Source organism: Cebus imitator, unplaced genomic scaffold (genome assembly GCF_001604975.1).
Source record: "Cebus imitator isolate Cc_AM_T3 unplaced genomic scaffold, Cebus_imitator-1.0 Scaffold495, whole genome shotgun sequence".
NCBI classification, from domain to species: domain Eukaryota; kingdom Metazoa; phylum Chordata; class Mammalia; order Primates; family Cebidae; genus Cebus; species Cebus imitator.
The window spans coordinates 602,784-618,720 of record NW_016107810.1 but is presented as its reverse complement, the minus strand read 5'-3'; the positions used below and the strand labels follow the sequence as shown (position 1 = coordinate 618,720).

The following is a 15,937-nucleotide window of genomic DNA, read 5'->3' as shown; positions in this document are numbered from 1 at the left end:
GGGACCTGGTGGCGGGACGGGGGGGTGGGGGTCGCGGGACCCAGAAGGCTCAGGACCTTCGGGGACAGGGAGGGACCGCGGAGGGAAGCAGGTGAGCCCCACGCCTGGCGTCCTTCCGGCGCGAGTGTCTAGGGGAGTCCGGGTCCCCGTCCCGCGGCCGCTACCTGCTGGGGACCCCAGGCCTGGGCCACACCGGGCGGCCCTCGGGACTTGCCGCGGCCGCCGGGGGGTCTCCGCAGTCGCCGCGCGCCCCGCAGACCAGCCGCCGCCCAGCGCGTCCAGCGGCAGCGTCTTGCTCTCGAAGGCGTCCTCCACGTAGCGCAACACGCAGCCGAGCTTGGGCCGGGCCATCCTCGCGGTCACGGCAGGAGCGGGCGTCCGACTCCGGTCTCCGAGCCTGCTTGGCGGGGTCTGTGCGGCAGGTGCACCGGGCGGACCTGGCGGCCGCGCCTCCCTCCGCCTCCTGCCGCCCCCGCCGCCCCGCGCGGAGCTGGCGCTGTCCACGCAGCGGGTGCTTAACGCCCCAGCCTGGCCTCCCGGCGCTCGCTCAGTCCCAGCCACGCGCGGCTGCTCACCTTCGGGACACGCTGGGCGCTGGGAAGGCCGGGCCGGGAGCGCGCCCTGGGGAAACCGCTACGGGAATTGCGGCCGCATTTCAGGCCCCTTGGACCGTCCGACGCTAGGCAAGGCGGCCCTGACTCCGAAAGCCTGGGCGCGTGGGAGGGCCGGGGGGACCCGCCCACTGGAGCTGCTGCTGATCTCCCTTAAAGCCGAGTTAGAGGCCTGGGCGATTCTGTCACTATCCAGCCTGCAGCGGCTGAATTTGAACCCAGAGACTCCAGGCCTTTGCGTTAGCACAGTCCGCGTTTCAAAGCCGGAGTTCGGACACCGAGTCACCACGACCTCGAGTACTGGCGGGGCCTGAGCCAGCAGAACTAAATCCAGCAGCTTCCCACCCCCGGTCCTCCTTTGGTTCCCCCTCCCAAATGATTAACGTGACGTCCGCCACTCACCTGTGTGGGACCGTCCACGGCAAACATCACCAACTGTTCTTACTCAGCTGCAGAAGTTCTGTTCTTTTCCTAATTGTGTGGTGTCTCTGATGGTTCACATTTGACAAACAGCCACAGGAGGGGGCCTGCCCGGTGGCCGACCTGAGCCAGGTGCTGCTAGACCCCCTGACTGCAGAGCTCACCCTCCAGGTGATCTGGCAGGTGAGACCTGCGGCTTCCTCCACAGTGGGCGGAAGGCCCAGACCCTGTTTCTGGTGTGCAGAGGCACTGTTCAGAGAATGAACTCGAAAATGCAGAAATGGTTCATACGGCTTTCAGTTCACACTTTAATACCTTTGAGGGGCTTTAATCTAAGATTTAAAACTTTTTTTTATTAAAACTGTACAATAATTTACAAATGAGTAAAAATTCTCTGGTATATATCATAGGAATCACAATACAAAAATATTTGTAAAATCTTGTAGTAGATCACCATACAAACCTATGTTAGGCCTGTGAATACTGCTTAGCACTGAACAGAATGTCACGGGGTTAGAGGGTGCTTTGAAGGGACTGCCTCAGAGAATGCACACACTGCCCGCCATGCTGCCGTAAGAAAACAGGCCCGATTAGTTTTTGCATAAATTTACAATAAAGCTTTTTAAAAAATATACAGTAAACAAATATATGATTTGATACCTATATTCACAATATGAGTTTCCTGAGCCTAAACTTAAACTCCATTACTGTGTTAAAACACACTCCCCTTAGGTTTCAAGGATGGGATGACGGTGAGTGTCGGCAAATGCGTCAGTGCCTCCAGACCCACACTTGGGCACACTCTCCTTTTTGACTTCTGGTGTCGGTGTTCAAGCCCTGTAAGGCACTCGGGGTATCCTGAAGGCTACAGATTCTGCGAGGGCAGAGACTTTAAGGAACAGTCACAGTCCTTCTGCAGCTTGAAATCCGGACCGTGGGTACAAGGTAAACAACACACTGGTGTTAACAAAAGCATCTGCAATTTACATGGATTTTTAGCTTAGACAAAGTATGTTGTTCCGTATGTTGTGCACAGTGTGTGATGACGTTGATATAAATGTTGATGTCTCAGTTACACAGTAAACATTTCTGGCAACATTTCAAGGTCCCTTCTCTTGCATTATTAGGGGATGATGCATTTATACAGACTTCCCCTGTTAGAAGAGCTAGCAGTGAGACAGCTCACATACTTGGAGGACATTCAGTCTCGCCCATTGGTTTAGAAAAGAAGGTAGCCTACAATTTAGAAATGCATCTTATTTTTAAATACTTGAATTCTGCTGCTGCTCACTGGACCAGGAGGAGTCAGTGATAAATGCTCATATTTACGTTTTCTGGGGCAAAAACCCAGTTCTGAAATGCTGGATATTGTAATCAGATATAAAGAAGGTGCCTATGATAGATGAGTGAAAACGGTGATATCTAAGGAGAGGAACGGACGTTCCTGCTAGATGTGTGCTTTCGGGAATGGGCAGGGATGCAACGCAGCTTGGATGTTATTCACGTTCCTTGCACCTTCTCCCTTTCCTATATACATGCTTTTTACCTATAAACAATTACAACTTAATTGGTACATATTTACATGCTTCTCTTTGCTGTAGAGTTTGCCTTATTATTATTACAGAACTGTGGTTAAGAATGCCTGTGGTAGATAGGGGTCTATGAAGTGCTCCAAACATATACAACATGCAAAACCATGATGACCCAAATAAACAGGAGGGAAGTGAATCTGGGTGAGTTTCACTGCACACCTTCAGATCCTCAACAGCCAGCCCGTGCAGCTGTTGCTCCCATGCAGGTACACACTGGGGCCAGGCCAGGAGCTTCCCCAGAGGAGGAGGCCAGGCTGGCATGGAGCCAGGTAGAATTACAACATATTTCTGGATGCCTGTGTCCATCAGACTTCAACCCAGTGGTTCACCCACAGCTCCATGGTAGCTTCCATTAACAAGAGGCTATTGTGTGCCATTCAATTCTGAGTATAATAAATGTGCCAAGAAGATGCAGTCACTAAACTGAGACTAAACTATGCACAGAGGACTAAACAAGAGTTCAGACTTGAGACGCAAACACCGAGTCAGGCTCAGCGAGAGACATTGAACCAGCCCGGTATCTTGTCCGAGTAAATCAGGAACTGTGGCTTGAATAACAACAGAAACAGATGGGTCTTTCTTGGAGAAGTGGTGATTAATAGTGCATTTCCCAGCAGAAATCCTGCACCCACCAAAGAAAAAGCCTATCTGTCTGATCCTATTAGCTTTTCCCTGATTTTGACCTAGGGAACCATGCCTGGTCCGCAGCCACTATTTCATCTGCCCCAAAGTCAGACATTTCTTCAAACACAAACATGAAATGAACCTAATACTTCCAGACAACCCAATCCTCCCTCCAGCAATGGGGTCTGCTTCCTTTGTACAATGGTGCACGGTACATTCACAGCTGGCTGCACATCTGCCTACCCAGTGCCTCAACTTCTACCTACCTCAGAATGGCTAAATCCCGTGAACTGCTCTTCGGGTTGAGTGAACACATGCTTAAACGCATGCATGTGCACACGAGCGAGCGTGCACACACACACCTCTTGTAAATTCAGCTCTGAAAGCAATAACCTTAGACACCAAGGGTGGGAAGACAGAGAAGTTGCATCTGCAGCCAGTCAGGCTCCATTCACAGGCTGGACGAAGCTCCCGGACAGAGGCCTGGGTCTCCCAGCAGGAACGGAAATCACTCCTCATGTCGCTTTCACCAACGCACTGCTTTCTCTCTGAAAAAGAGTGGAGAAAATGCCATTCAGTGTGGTGACCTGGGGAACGTACGCGCCACGGGTCGGCACTCCAGGCATTTTGGAGCCTTGACCAGGCACTGGCTAGGTTCAGGACAGTCACTGAGACAATGGCGGGCGCTGCCCCCGGGGGTCCAGCACCAGCTACAGCACCATGTGCTGAGCCTCCAGCCTGGAAGACACACCCGGCCCCCACGGAAGGCCACACTCTCAGGAGGATGAGTCCGTGCTCCCTGCAAAGCCCCTACAGAAGTGACCTCGGATCTCTCTCACGATGTCTAGGCCAGTGGCCCAGTTTCTTCGGCTTCAAATTTTTTCTTATTACAAGTTTGATGCTTCTGCAGAAGTTATGAAGGAGCTGCTTTTCACAGGGCGGGCCCTGGATCAGCCCCTGGAGCACGGCAATGTGGGCGGGAGGCCGTGTGGGCTGAGGGGCGGGAGCGAGGGCACGCTGGGGCAGAGCCAGAGGCCAGCAGCAGAGACACCACGGTTTTCTAACCTAGGAGAGGTCTGAAGAGTTTTTTGGTTTTTGATTTTTTAACCTAACTTCTAAGTAAGAGGATATTACCTCAAAAGAATGAAAAATAAATGCAGTCAAATGACACATACGTGTTTGTTTCTTCACATAGTAAGCGTTACAGTTGAAATCTCTGCTGCAATTAACATTGTACATTGTCCTTTGTGCCTTTAATCTGATTCGTTTCTAAATCGGTTGTCGTGGAAACATCAATCTTTAGAACCTACAGGAGGAAGGGTACCCAGCCGTCCAGCCCTCATATTTTGCAGATGGAAATGCTGAAGCCCCATGTAAAATAGGGGTTTCCCTCAGTGATACTTTCAGGCTGAGCAGGGCCAAGAATCCGGACACGTACCCAGTAAGACTCCTCCCCCGTCAATGTGTCTCCGAATTCTGTGATTACTGCCTGGGATATGAACTATCGACATGCAAATACAGAACAGAGGTCTTGCTGAAAATATTATGCAGTATTTTAAGAAATCACTCCCCAGATTGAAGGGACAAGACCAGGGCATTTGCTTTGCTGTGGCCACCCAACCTGCTCCAGAGCCAGCTGCTCTCCATGGGCAACGCTCTCCGCTCACTGCCCTACTTCCAGAACAGGTGGTGTTCCGTCCCATCCATGGCTGCAACACACTCGCGCGCACACACACACACACTGCACAATACACATACATGCACACACAACACATACACAGTGTACATACATGCCCACACACCACACACATGCACTGCACATGTGTACACACAATGCAAAATGCACACACACACCATACCACACTACACACATGTGCACACAACACTTAGACATACACACACATGCCCAAACATGCCATTCACACATAGTACACACATGCACACAACATATACACACACATACACAACACACCCCTCACAGACACTGCATATGCATACATGCATGCGCGCATGCGCGCACGCACACACACGCACACACACGCGCAATGTCTGTTTCCAGGTTTGCAGTCTTCCCAAATCCCTGCCCTCGCACCCTGTTTTTTCTGTCTCCTCTGGGGGATGTGGTCTTCTCCCTCCCACCCTCCCTGCCCTTTCTGGCCACCATCCCTCACAGTCAGCTGAGTACCTCATCCAAACTGGAGCCATGTCAGGAACAGGACAGGTGGGAGGCAGCCACCCATGACTCTGGCCTTGGTCTCTGTGGCTCCATGGGGCTCCTCAGTGCCCCCATGCAAGCCCTGGCCCCCCGAAGTCCTCACTCCGGAGTGTCTCTGTGGACGGGCCTGAGGCTACTAGATACAGAAGTGCCTGCTTGCAAGGGTGGCCATCGGCTGGCATCTGGAAACTTGGCTTTGAAGCATTCCTTTAGTGAGGAGGTTTCTGCCTAGACCGTTTGTGCAAACAATGTGATTTATGGCAAACGCCGGCCTTTCTTTTGAGGACCTGGCATGTCAGTGAGTAGCCCCCAGTCAAAACCCTGAATTTTGGGTCTTAGCTGGAATTCCCTGGGCAGAAGCACTGCACACGTGGGGCTGCATTTTGCTACTGGAGGGAGTGTGTGGTCCTCCAGGAGGAGAGCGTGGTGAGGGAGAGCACGGGAAATCTGCTTACCGGCCCCTCCAGGCTGTGCCTGTGAACTCTTCCCTTGCAGATCCAGCCATGCCTCCTGATTATAGGGCTGTGAAAATGGTATGGCTGTTGTTGTGTGACTGTGCTGTGGTGTGGCTGTGTCATGCCATGGGTGTTGTGGTATCTCAGTGCTGTGGCCTGGGTGCCGTGGTGTGACTGTTGTATGACTGTGCAGTGGTGTGGCTGTGTCATGGTATGGGTGTTGTAGTATGCCTGTGCTGTCGTCTGGATGCTGTGGTTTGGCTGTGCCATGGTGTGGCTGTACCATGGCATGGCTGTGCTGTGGTGCGTCTATACCGTGGTATCGCTGTACTGTGGTTTGGCTGTTGTGGTGTGTGCCATAGTGTGTGTGCACTGTGGTGTAGCTGTGCCATGGTGTGGCTATGCTGTGGTATGTCTATACCATGGTGTGACTGTTATAATGTGGCTGTGCCATGGTGTGGCTGTGGTATGCCTGTGCCATGGTGTGGCTATGCTGTGACTATTGTGTTGTGCCTGTACTGTGGTGTGACTATCGTGGCGTCTGTGCTGTGGTGTGACTGTGTCTGTGCTGTGGTATGTCTGTGCTATGGTATGGCTGTTGTGTGGTTGTGCCATGGTGTGGCTGTGCTGTGACTGTGCTGTGACTGTTGTGGTGTGTCTGTGCTGTGGTATGACTGTCTGTGCTGTGGTGTGTCTGTGCTGTGGTATGGCTGTTGTGTGGTTGTGCCATGGTGTGGCTGTGCTGTAGCTGTGCCGTGGTGTTGCTATTGTAGTGTGGCTGTGCTGTGGTGTGACTGTTGTGGTTTGTGCTGTGGTGTTGTGACTGTTGCAGTTTGTCTGTGCCATGGCATGGCTGCTGTTGTGTGGCTGTGCCATGGTGTGGCTGTGCTGTGACTGTGCTGTGGCCATTGTGGTGTGTCTGTGTTGTGGTGTGACTGTGTGTCTGTGCTGTGGTGTGACTGTGACTGTGCTGTGGTGTGACTGTGTCTGTGCTGTGGCGTGTCTGTGCTGTGGTATGGCTGTTGTGTGGCTGTGCCATGGTGTGGCTGTGCTGTGACGGTGCTGTGGCCGTTGTGGTGTGTCTGTGTTGTGGTGTGACTGTGTGTCTGTGCTGTGGTGTGGCTGTGCCATGGTCTGACTGTTGTATGATGTCTGTTCTGTGGTGTGGCTGTTGTGGTATGCCTGTGCCATGGTGTGGCTGTTAAAGTATATCTGTGCTGTGGTGTGGCTGCTGTGGTGTGGCTGTAGTGTGGCTGTTGTGGTGTGTCTGTGCTGTGGTGACTGTTGTGGTGTGTCTGTGTGCTGGGGTGGCTGTGGTGTGGCTGTTGTGGTGTGGCCGTGCCATGGTGTGGCTGTGCTGTGACTGTGCTGGGGCCATTGTGGTGTGTCTGTGTTGTGGTGTGACTGTGTGTCTGTGCTGTGGTGTGGCTGTGCCACGGTCTGTTGTATGTCTGTTCTGTGGTGTGGCTGTTGTTGTGTGGCTGTAGTGTGGCTGTTGTGGTGTGTCTGTGCTGTGGTGACTGTTGTGGTGTGTCTGTGCCCTGGGGTGGCTGTGCTGTGACTGTTGTGGTGTGTCTATGCTGTGGTGTGGCTGTTGTGGTGTTGGTGCTGTAGCATGGCTGTTGTGATGTGTCTGTGCTGTGGTATGGCTGTTGCGATGTGTCTGTGCCATGCTGTGGCTGTGCTGTCACTGTTGTGGTGTGGCTGTGCTGTGGTGTGGATGTTGTGGCATGTCTGTGCTGTGGTGTGGCTGTGACATGGTGTGGCCCTGCTGTGGTGTGACTGTGCTGAGTCCTAGTGAGTCCCCAGACATGCAGGTGGTTTCCGGGACCCCCCAGAACATCTGCTTCCACTGTTCTCAGGGAGGGGGCAGGAAAATGCTTCTTAGGTGGGTGAGCTTCAGCTGACAGGAGAGAGGCAGGATGTGGAAGAGGCAGGATGTGGGGAGCTCAGGGATGGTGCTGGTGGAGCCCCAACCAGCTCAGAACCTGGGAAACCCCAGAGTCCAGTCGACAGACACTGCCCCGCAGTGGCGTGTGATGCTGGGGAAGGATGAGCAGCAAGGCCCCGCCCTTCGTGCTGGAGGGGAGAGCCTGGATAATTTTATTTTGGGCTGCAGTGAGGATGGCTGATGAAGTGTAGGAACAAGTTGACCACCACAGTCATGAACCTGGCTCACTGGGCCGTGCCAAGAACCACACAGCAGGGGCAGGAGATAGCAGCATGTCTGGGGCACCACCCAGGGCTGGCACGGGCACTTCCACAGTCGGGGCCCAGCCCCATAGGCGTGAAGGCACCAGAACCTTGCTGAAAGCTGCAGAAACAGAACCCCCATCAATAGCACCGTGAGCAGCACGTGCAGACGGAGTCGTACATATGGATCAGGAAACAGCATTCTGATTTATGTCAAAACAGAGCCTGAAGAACAGGCCCCTGCCGTCTGTGTGTGTGCTGGGAATTTCCACTGGGATCTCAACTGTTTGGAAACATAACGTGGTTGGCGAGGAAGACAAGAACCTTCCTGGGGTCCGGGGCTCCTCCTGCTTCAGCATCATCATCAGACGATGAACCCACTGGACGCCTCCAGACCCACAGCCCAGTTTCCAAAACTGTGCACGAGACAAGCAACCCCCGGGGTCTCACACAGGGTGAGCCGCTTGGGAGGGGTAAGACTCTGTGGCCTGGATCCTTGCTCTCTTCCCCAACACTGCCCACAAATACACAAATTCCCAGCTGAGGAGACACAGAACGTGGGCTGAACACAGGACCTCTTGTCTGAGAAACTTTAGCCAAGCATCTTCAAACCAAACAAACAAATGGCAACCACCAAATCTGCTCACGGTCAAGATGTTCTTCTCTCCAAGCTCTGATTTGGGGGAATATGAAGTAGACCTTACCCAGACACAGGCTTAGCCTCCTCCTCCTCCTCTTCCTCCTCTATCCTCTTCATGGGGTCTCTCTCAACCCTATAGAGGGGACCAGTGCTGTTAACAATTCCCTGTCTGCCCAGGGCCACCTCTGAAGTCATCCTCTGCACAGCCCCCACGGAGGAGCCCCATGTGGCTCGCGTGGATGCTGGGCTGATCCGCCTATCCTGGGACAGTCCTCAGGCATGTGGTGCTCTGCTCTGGGTCACCCTCCTGCTGATTTTGGCTCTACAGCTCCCTAATAAATAGTAAACGCAGAAGTCACTTTGATGGTGACAGGTGGGACAGTGAAGTGGGTGCACAGGAGCAGGTGCACACACACAATGACCAAATGCACAGTGTGCACACATGCACACACACACTAGGGCACAGGAGCGGGTGCACACACACACACACACACACACACCCCACAACCAAATGCACAGTGTTCTCACACACACACACACACACACACACACCCCAGTGCACAGGAGCAGGTACACACACACACAACCAAATACACAGTGTGCACAAGCACACACACAGTACCCAGGGCACAGGAGCAGGTGCACACAATGACCAAACGCACAGTGTGTGCATGTGTACACACACACTAGGGCACAGGAGCAGGTACACACACACACAACCAAATGCACAGTGTTCACACACACACACACCCCAGTGCACAGAAATAGGTGCACACACACCACAACCAAATGCACAGTGTTCACACACACACACACACCCCAGTGCACAGGAGCAGGTGTGCACACACCACAACCAAATGCACAGTGTGCACACATGCACACACACACTAGGGCACTGGAGCAGGTGCGCACACACACACACACCCCACAACCAAATGCACAGTGTGCACACACACACACACCCCAGTGCACAGGAATAGGTACACACACACCACAACCAAATGCAGTGTGCACACATGCACACACACCCCAGTGCATAGCAGGTGCACACACACAGAACCAAATACACAGTGTGCATAAGCACATGCCATGCACGCTACTCAGGACACAGGCACAGGTGCACACACACAACTAAATGCACAGTGTGCACATGTATACACACACACACTAGGGAAGAGGAGCAGGTGCACACACACACACAACCAAATACACAGTGTGCATAAGCACATGCCATGCACGCTACTCAGGACACAGGCACAGGTGCACACACACAACTAAATGCACAGTGTGCACATGTATACACACACACACTAGGGAAGAGGAGCAGGTGCACACACACACACAACCAAATACACAGTGTGCATAAGCACATGCCATGCACGCTACTCAGGACACAGGCACAGGTGCACACACACAACTAAATGCACAGTGTGCACATGTATACACACACACACTAGGGAAGAGGAGCAGGTGCACACACACACACAACCAAATACACAGTGTGCACAAGTACACACACACTACCCAGGGCACAGGAGCAGATGCACACAGACAATGACCAAACGCACAGTGTGTGCATGTGTACACACACACACTAGGGCACAGCAGGTACACACACACACACAACCAAATGCACAGTGTTCACACACACACACACACAGACACCCCAGTGTACAGAAATAGGTGCACACACACCACAACCAAACGCACAGTGTGCACACATGCGCACACACACTAGGGCACAGGAGCAGGTGCACACACACGCACACCACAGCCAAATGCAGTGTTCACACACACACACACCCCCCAGTGCACAGGAATAGGTGCACACACACCACAACCAAATGCATAGTGTGCACACATGCACACACACACCCCAGTGCACAGAAATAGGTGCATACACACAACCAAATGTGCAGTGTGCACATGTGTACACACACACTAGGGCACAGGAGCAGGTGCACACACATGCTATAACCAAATGCACAGTGTGCACACACACACTGCCCAGTGCACAGGAGCAAGTGCATACACATGCATGACCAAATGCACAGTGTACACACACACACATGCACGCACACTACCCAGTGCACAGCAGGTGCATACACATGCATGACCAAATGCACAGTGTACACACACACACACACACACGCACACACACACACACACACATGCATGCACGCACACTACCCAGTGCACAGCAGGTGCATACACATGCATGACCAATGCACAGTGTACACACACACACACACGCACACATACTACCCAGTGCACAGGAGCAGGTGCATACACATGCATGACCAAATGCACAGTGTACACACACACACACACACACGCAAGCACACTACCCAGTGCACAGGAGCAGGTGCACACCACAACCAAATGCACAGTGTACACACACACACACACACACACGCACACTCCCCAGTGCACAGGAACAGATGCATACACATGCATGACCAAATGCCACAACCCCACCCCGTGCACACACTTTCTGCCTGTTCTCCATGGATTCCGGGTTTCATTTTCTGTCTGGGTTGCACAGCTGCTCTCAGGCCTCGGTGGCTATAATTCCCAAGGTTGGCTTCTCTGATAATGACATCCCTTATGAACGGCCCATGACCACACTAGTAAAAGGGTCCATTATTGCTCTAACCAAGACGGTCACATTATAGATTGCAAGACAGCTGGCCCACAGGCCATAAGCTGCTGGTGGAAAAGAACAAATCAGACAACAGAGCAATAAAGCAGGAGGGGACCCTTGGCTTCAAGTCAGTCGTTCAGTTTCTGAGATTTTGTGCAAATCACCCAGTAACGTTTGAGAAACATCTTTGCCGTTGGAAAAAACAGAAGGATTCTAAACAAAGAGCAAAGAGAAATATCTCCAAAGCCAATAGGAACTGGAAAAGAGGTTGGCAGCATCTCCCAAAGTTGGATTCCAGCTCCTACAGTGGCCCAGGAGTGGCTGCTGCACCGGCTCATCCTGAGACTCCACAGGAATGTTCAATGAACGCCACTCATAAAAGCAGAAACCTGAAATCACCCAAATGTTCACTGGAGGGGAAGCAAAGCTCCAGCATGGGGGTGCAGAGTGGAGGGTGCACATGGGTGAATCCCAGCACAGAGACTCCAAGCACAAACACCCAAGGATGCCTTTTCACAAAAGTTCAATTTAAAAAACTGCCTTCTGGAAATGTGTCGGCTACAAAGCACTGCACAGAGCTCTGGTGGGGAGGGGGGGAGAGGGGATGGGCCACAAGGTCAGAGGTCAGTGTTTGTTGTGGTGGCAGAGCCACGATGTAACGATGAAGGGAAAACGAGCAAGCAGGCGCAGCGGCCCAACAGCAAGAGTGAGGCGCATGGTGGCACCGGGGCCAACGCTGTCCTGTGCACCAAGAAACATGAGGCCAACGCTGTGCCGAGAACCAGGGAACCAGGCAGGAGCTGCCAGCAGGGACCCTCCCACGGGTTCTGCCATGCAGATGCCACGTGACCCCATGGTGGCCTGTGAGCTGGAGGCTGCACGGGAGCTGCTTCTGCCATCAAACAAGCAAACAGCAGCCCCCAGGGCAGAGTCCCCCCTGGACAAACACAGGCAGCCCCCAGGGCAGAGCCCCTCCACATTCCCTCTTGGGGCTGGAGCCCCCGCTGATGAAGCTGTGCTGATGGGCAGTTGCAGGGGGCAGGTCCTGCAGGGAGCATGGTGGGCACGTGAATTGGGGCCCCTGGGAGACTCCACCCCCGGTCAAGGTCGGCAGCCTCTGCTTCCAAGAAAGACAGGCAGTGCCTGGGTCATACTCAGGGGTCCCAGAGGGAGCGTCCCCCAGCTCAGCAACTGCCTGGGAGGGAACAGCCTCAGTGGACTAATTGTTCACACTTGGGTGAACCGTTTCTAAACATCTCACCTTCTGTTTCTCTTTCCTTTCTTGAGTAACATAGACGAATTCAGTAAGAAGGCTATTTCAGTGGGCCACGACGCAGGCACCATAGACAGACGGTCTGAAGTGAAGGTTGCTGCCCCATCACGCGTGACGCCCATGAACTGTGGATACATTCTAAACAAGGGCAGCCCTTTAAACCCCCTGGGTTTTAAGATATCCATAGAGACATCATCTCCAACCGCAGCACGAATAAGCAGTCTGTGACCCAGCTCAGAAGAACGGGGCTGCTCACTGGTATTCAGGTGCCTGCTCTGAAGAAGCTGTAAATCTGAACCCGCTGACAATCAACTCACCTCAAGTTTCCAGGCCCTAGAGATCCAGCCCACCCCGGGGTCAAATGGGGACCAGACACGCTGGTTTGGCCAGCTCAGGGGACCCAGCAGCAGCCCTGCTCTCCCATCTGGTGGTGACAGAGCAGGGAGGACACCCCAGCCAGGACAGCGCTGAACAGAGAGCCAAGCAGAAGGGACTTTAATAACAAAAGGAAGAATTCCTTACCATGGGGTGTGGGGGGTGGGCGGTGGAAGGAGACAAGGATGGTCTTGGGTGGACATTCACACACAAAAAATGAACTCAACCCATACTGAACCCAAAATGCAAACGTTAACTCAAAGTGAATCACAGGTGTATTAAATTTGAGACATAAAACCGCAGATTCTAGAATGAAACGTGAGAAAATATTTGTGGCTTTGAGTTAGGCAAGGCTTTCTTAGTTCTAACACCAAAACCGACAATTCATTTTTTAAAAGTAGATAGATTAGATCTCATCAAAATTAAGAACATCGGCTCTCTAAAAGACACTCGGCCGGGCGCATTGGCTCATGCCCGTAATCCTAGCACTTTGGGAGGTTGAGGCAGGTGGATCACAAGGTCAGAAGTTTGAGACCAGCCTGGCCAAGCTGATGAAACCCCGTCTCTACTAAAAATACAAAAATTAGCTGAGTGCAGTGGTGGGCACCTGTAATCCCAGCTACTTGGGAGGCTGAGGCAGGAGAATCGCTTGAACCCAGGAGGCAGAGGTTGCAGTGAGCCAAGATCGTGCCACTGCACTCCAGCCTGGGTGACAGAACAAGAGTCCAATTCAAAAAGAAAAAAAAAAGACAAGAGAATGAAAAGAAGAAAGAGAAACTGGAAGAAATCTGTATCTGATAATGGCACATATTCAGAGTAGAGGAAAACTTCTCAAAACTCAGGAATAAGAAAGCAAACAATCCAATTCAAAAACAGGCAAATGATTTCAACAGATGCTTCACCAGAGACGGTATACGGATGGAAGATCAACACCCAAAAAAGACGCTCGGCATCATCAGTCAGTCGAGAAATGCAAATTAAACCCCAAATAAGATGCCATTCCCCCTCTACTGGAAGGAACCAAATAAAGAGAACCAGACTAACCATGCGGAGAATGTGTGAAGACATGGGACACCGGGACCCTCCCGTCACCAGTGGAAATGCAACACGGAATAGCCACTCTGGACACGAGTTACTCATGCACTCAGCATGGAATCCAGCAGCCTGGTCCCAGGTATTTACCCAGGAGAAAGGGAAACTTTCTTCCACGCAAAAACCTGTACACAAACTAGAGCCATTTTGTTCAGACTTGCCAAAAACTGGAAACCCCCTGACATCCTTCGACCAGACCCTGATGCACTGTGGCCCTTCCACCCACGGGGATTTTACCCAGGAACAGAAGGAAAACCCACGGAGCCACACTCAACACAAGGGATCTCAAGTGGGTTTTGCTGAACGTAACACAGCCAGACACCAAAGCTGCATCATGCGACTCATTACCTGACATGGAAGTGGCAAAATTAACTTAACGAGAAACAGCTCAGGGCTGCCAGGGAGGGGAGGGGCCCCCGCAAAGGCAGCAGGAGGCACTGAGGGGGTGGGGCTATCTGTGGTGTGGCAGGGGTGTGGGGCGTGCGCTGTGCATGGGTCACAACCCAGAGAGACGCCACAGACACACCACAAACACAAATACACCACCACACACTACCACAGACCACCAGACACACCACACACCACCACAGACACACCACCACACACTACCACAGACCACCAGACACACCACACACCACCACAGACACACCACCACACACTATCACAGACCACCAGACACACCACACACCACAAACCACCACAGACACACCACAAACCACCACAGACACACCACGCGCCATCACAGACACACTGCAGACACACCACACACCACCACAGACACACCACACACCGCCACAGACACACCACACACCACCACAGACATACCACGCACCACCACAGACACACCACACACCACCACAGACACCACTGGATACACCACATACCACCACAGACACACCACACACCACCACGGACACACCACACACCACCACGGACACCATCAGATACACCACCACAGACACACCACAAACCACCAGACACTACCACAAACCAACATAGACACACCACACACCACCACAGACACACCTCCGGGTATACCACGCACCACCACACACCACCACAGACACAGCACAAACTACCAGACACTACCACAAACCACCACAGACACACCACCGGATATACCACACACCACCACACACCACCACACACCACCGCAGACACAGCACAAACTACCAGACACTACCACAAACCACCACAGACACACCACACACCACCACGGACACACCATGGACACACCACACACCACCATGGACACCACCGGATACACCACACACCACCACAGACACACCATGGACACACCACACACCACCACAGACACACCACCAGATATATCACACACCACCGCAGACACAGCACAAACTACCAGACACTACCACAAACCACCACAGACATACCACATACACACTATCACAAACACACCATCACAGACACACCACATACCACCAGGGACACACCACCACAGACACACCACCACACACCACCACACTCACACCACAGACACACCACATACACATCATCACAAACACACCATCACAGACACACCACACACCACCACGGACACACCACCACAGACACACCACATACCACCACACACCACCACACTCACACCATAGACATACCACACACTACCACAGACACACCACACACCACCACAGAGACACCACAAACCACCAGACACACCACACACCACCACAGACACACCACAGACACACCATGGACACACCACACACCACCACAGACACACCATGGACACACCACACAGCACCACAGACACACCATGGACACACCACACATCACCACAGA

General features: G+C 52.8%; 1 protein-coding gene across 5 annotated transcripts in view; it reads right to left on the bottom strand.

Annotated features, from left to right (window-relative positions):
• Nucleotides 1-1,364: 1,364 nt before the first annotated feature.
• The window catches only part of JAKMIP3 (Janus kinase and microtubule interacting protein 3), a 117,582-nt gene continuing 103,009 nt past the window's right edge, over nucleotides 1,365-15,937 (bottom strand). For all 5 annotated transcript variants that reach the window (XR_005197565.1, XR_005197564.1, XR_005197566.1 and 2 more), the window contains one exon: nucleotides 1,365-3,795. The gene's annotated coding sequence lies outside the window, so the exon portion shown is untranslated. The remainder of the gene's footprint in view (nucleotides 3,796-15,937) is intronic.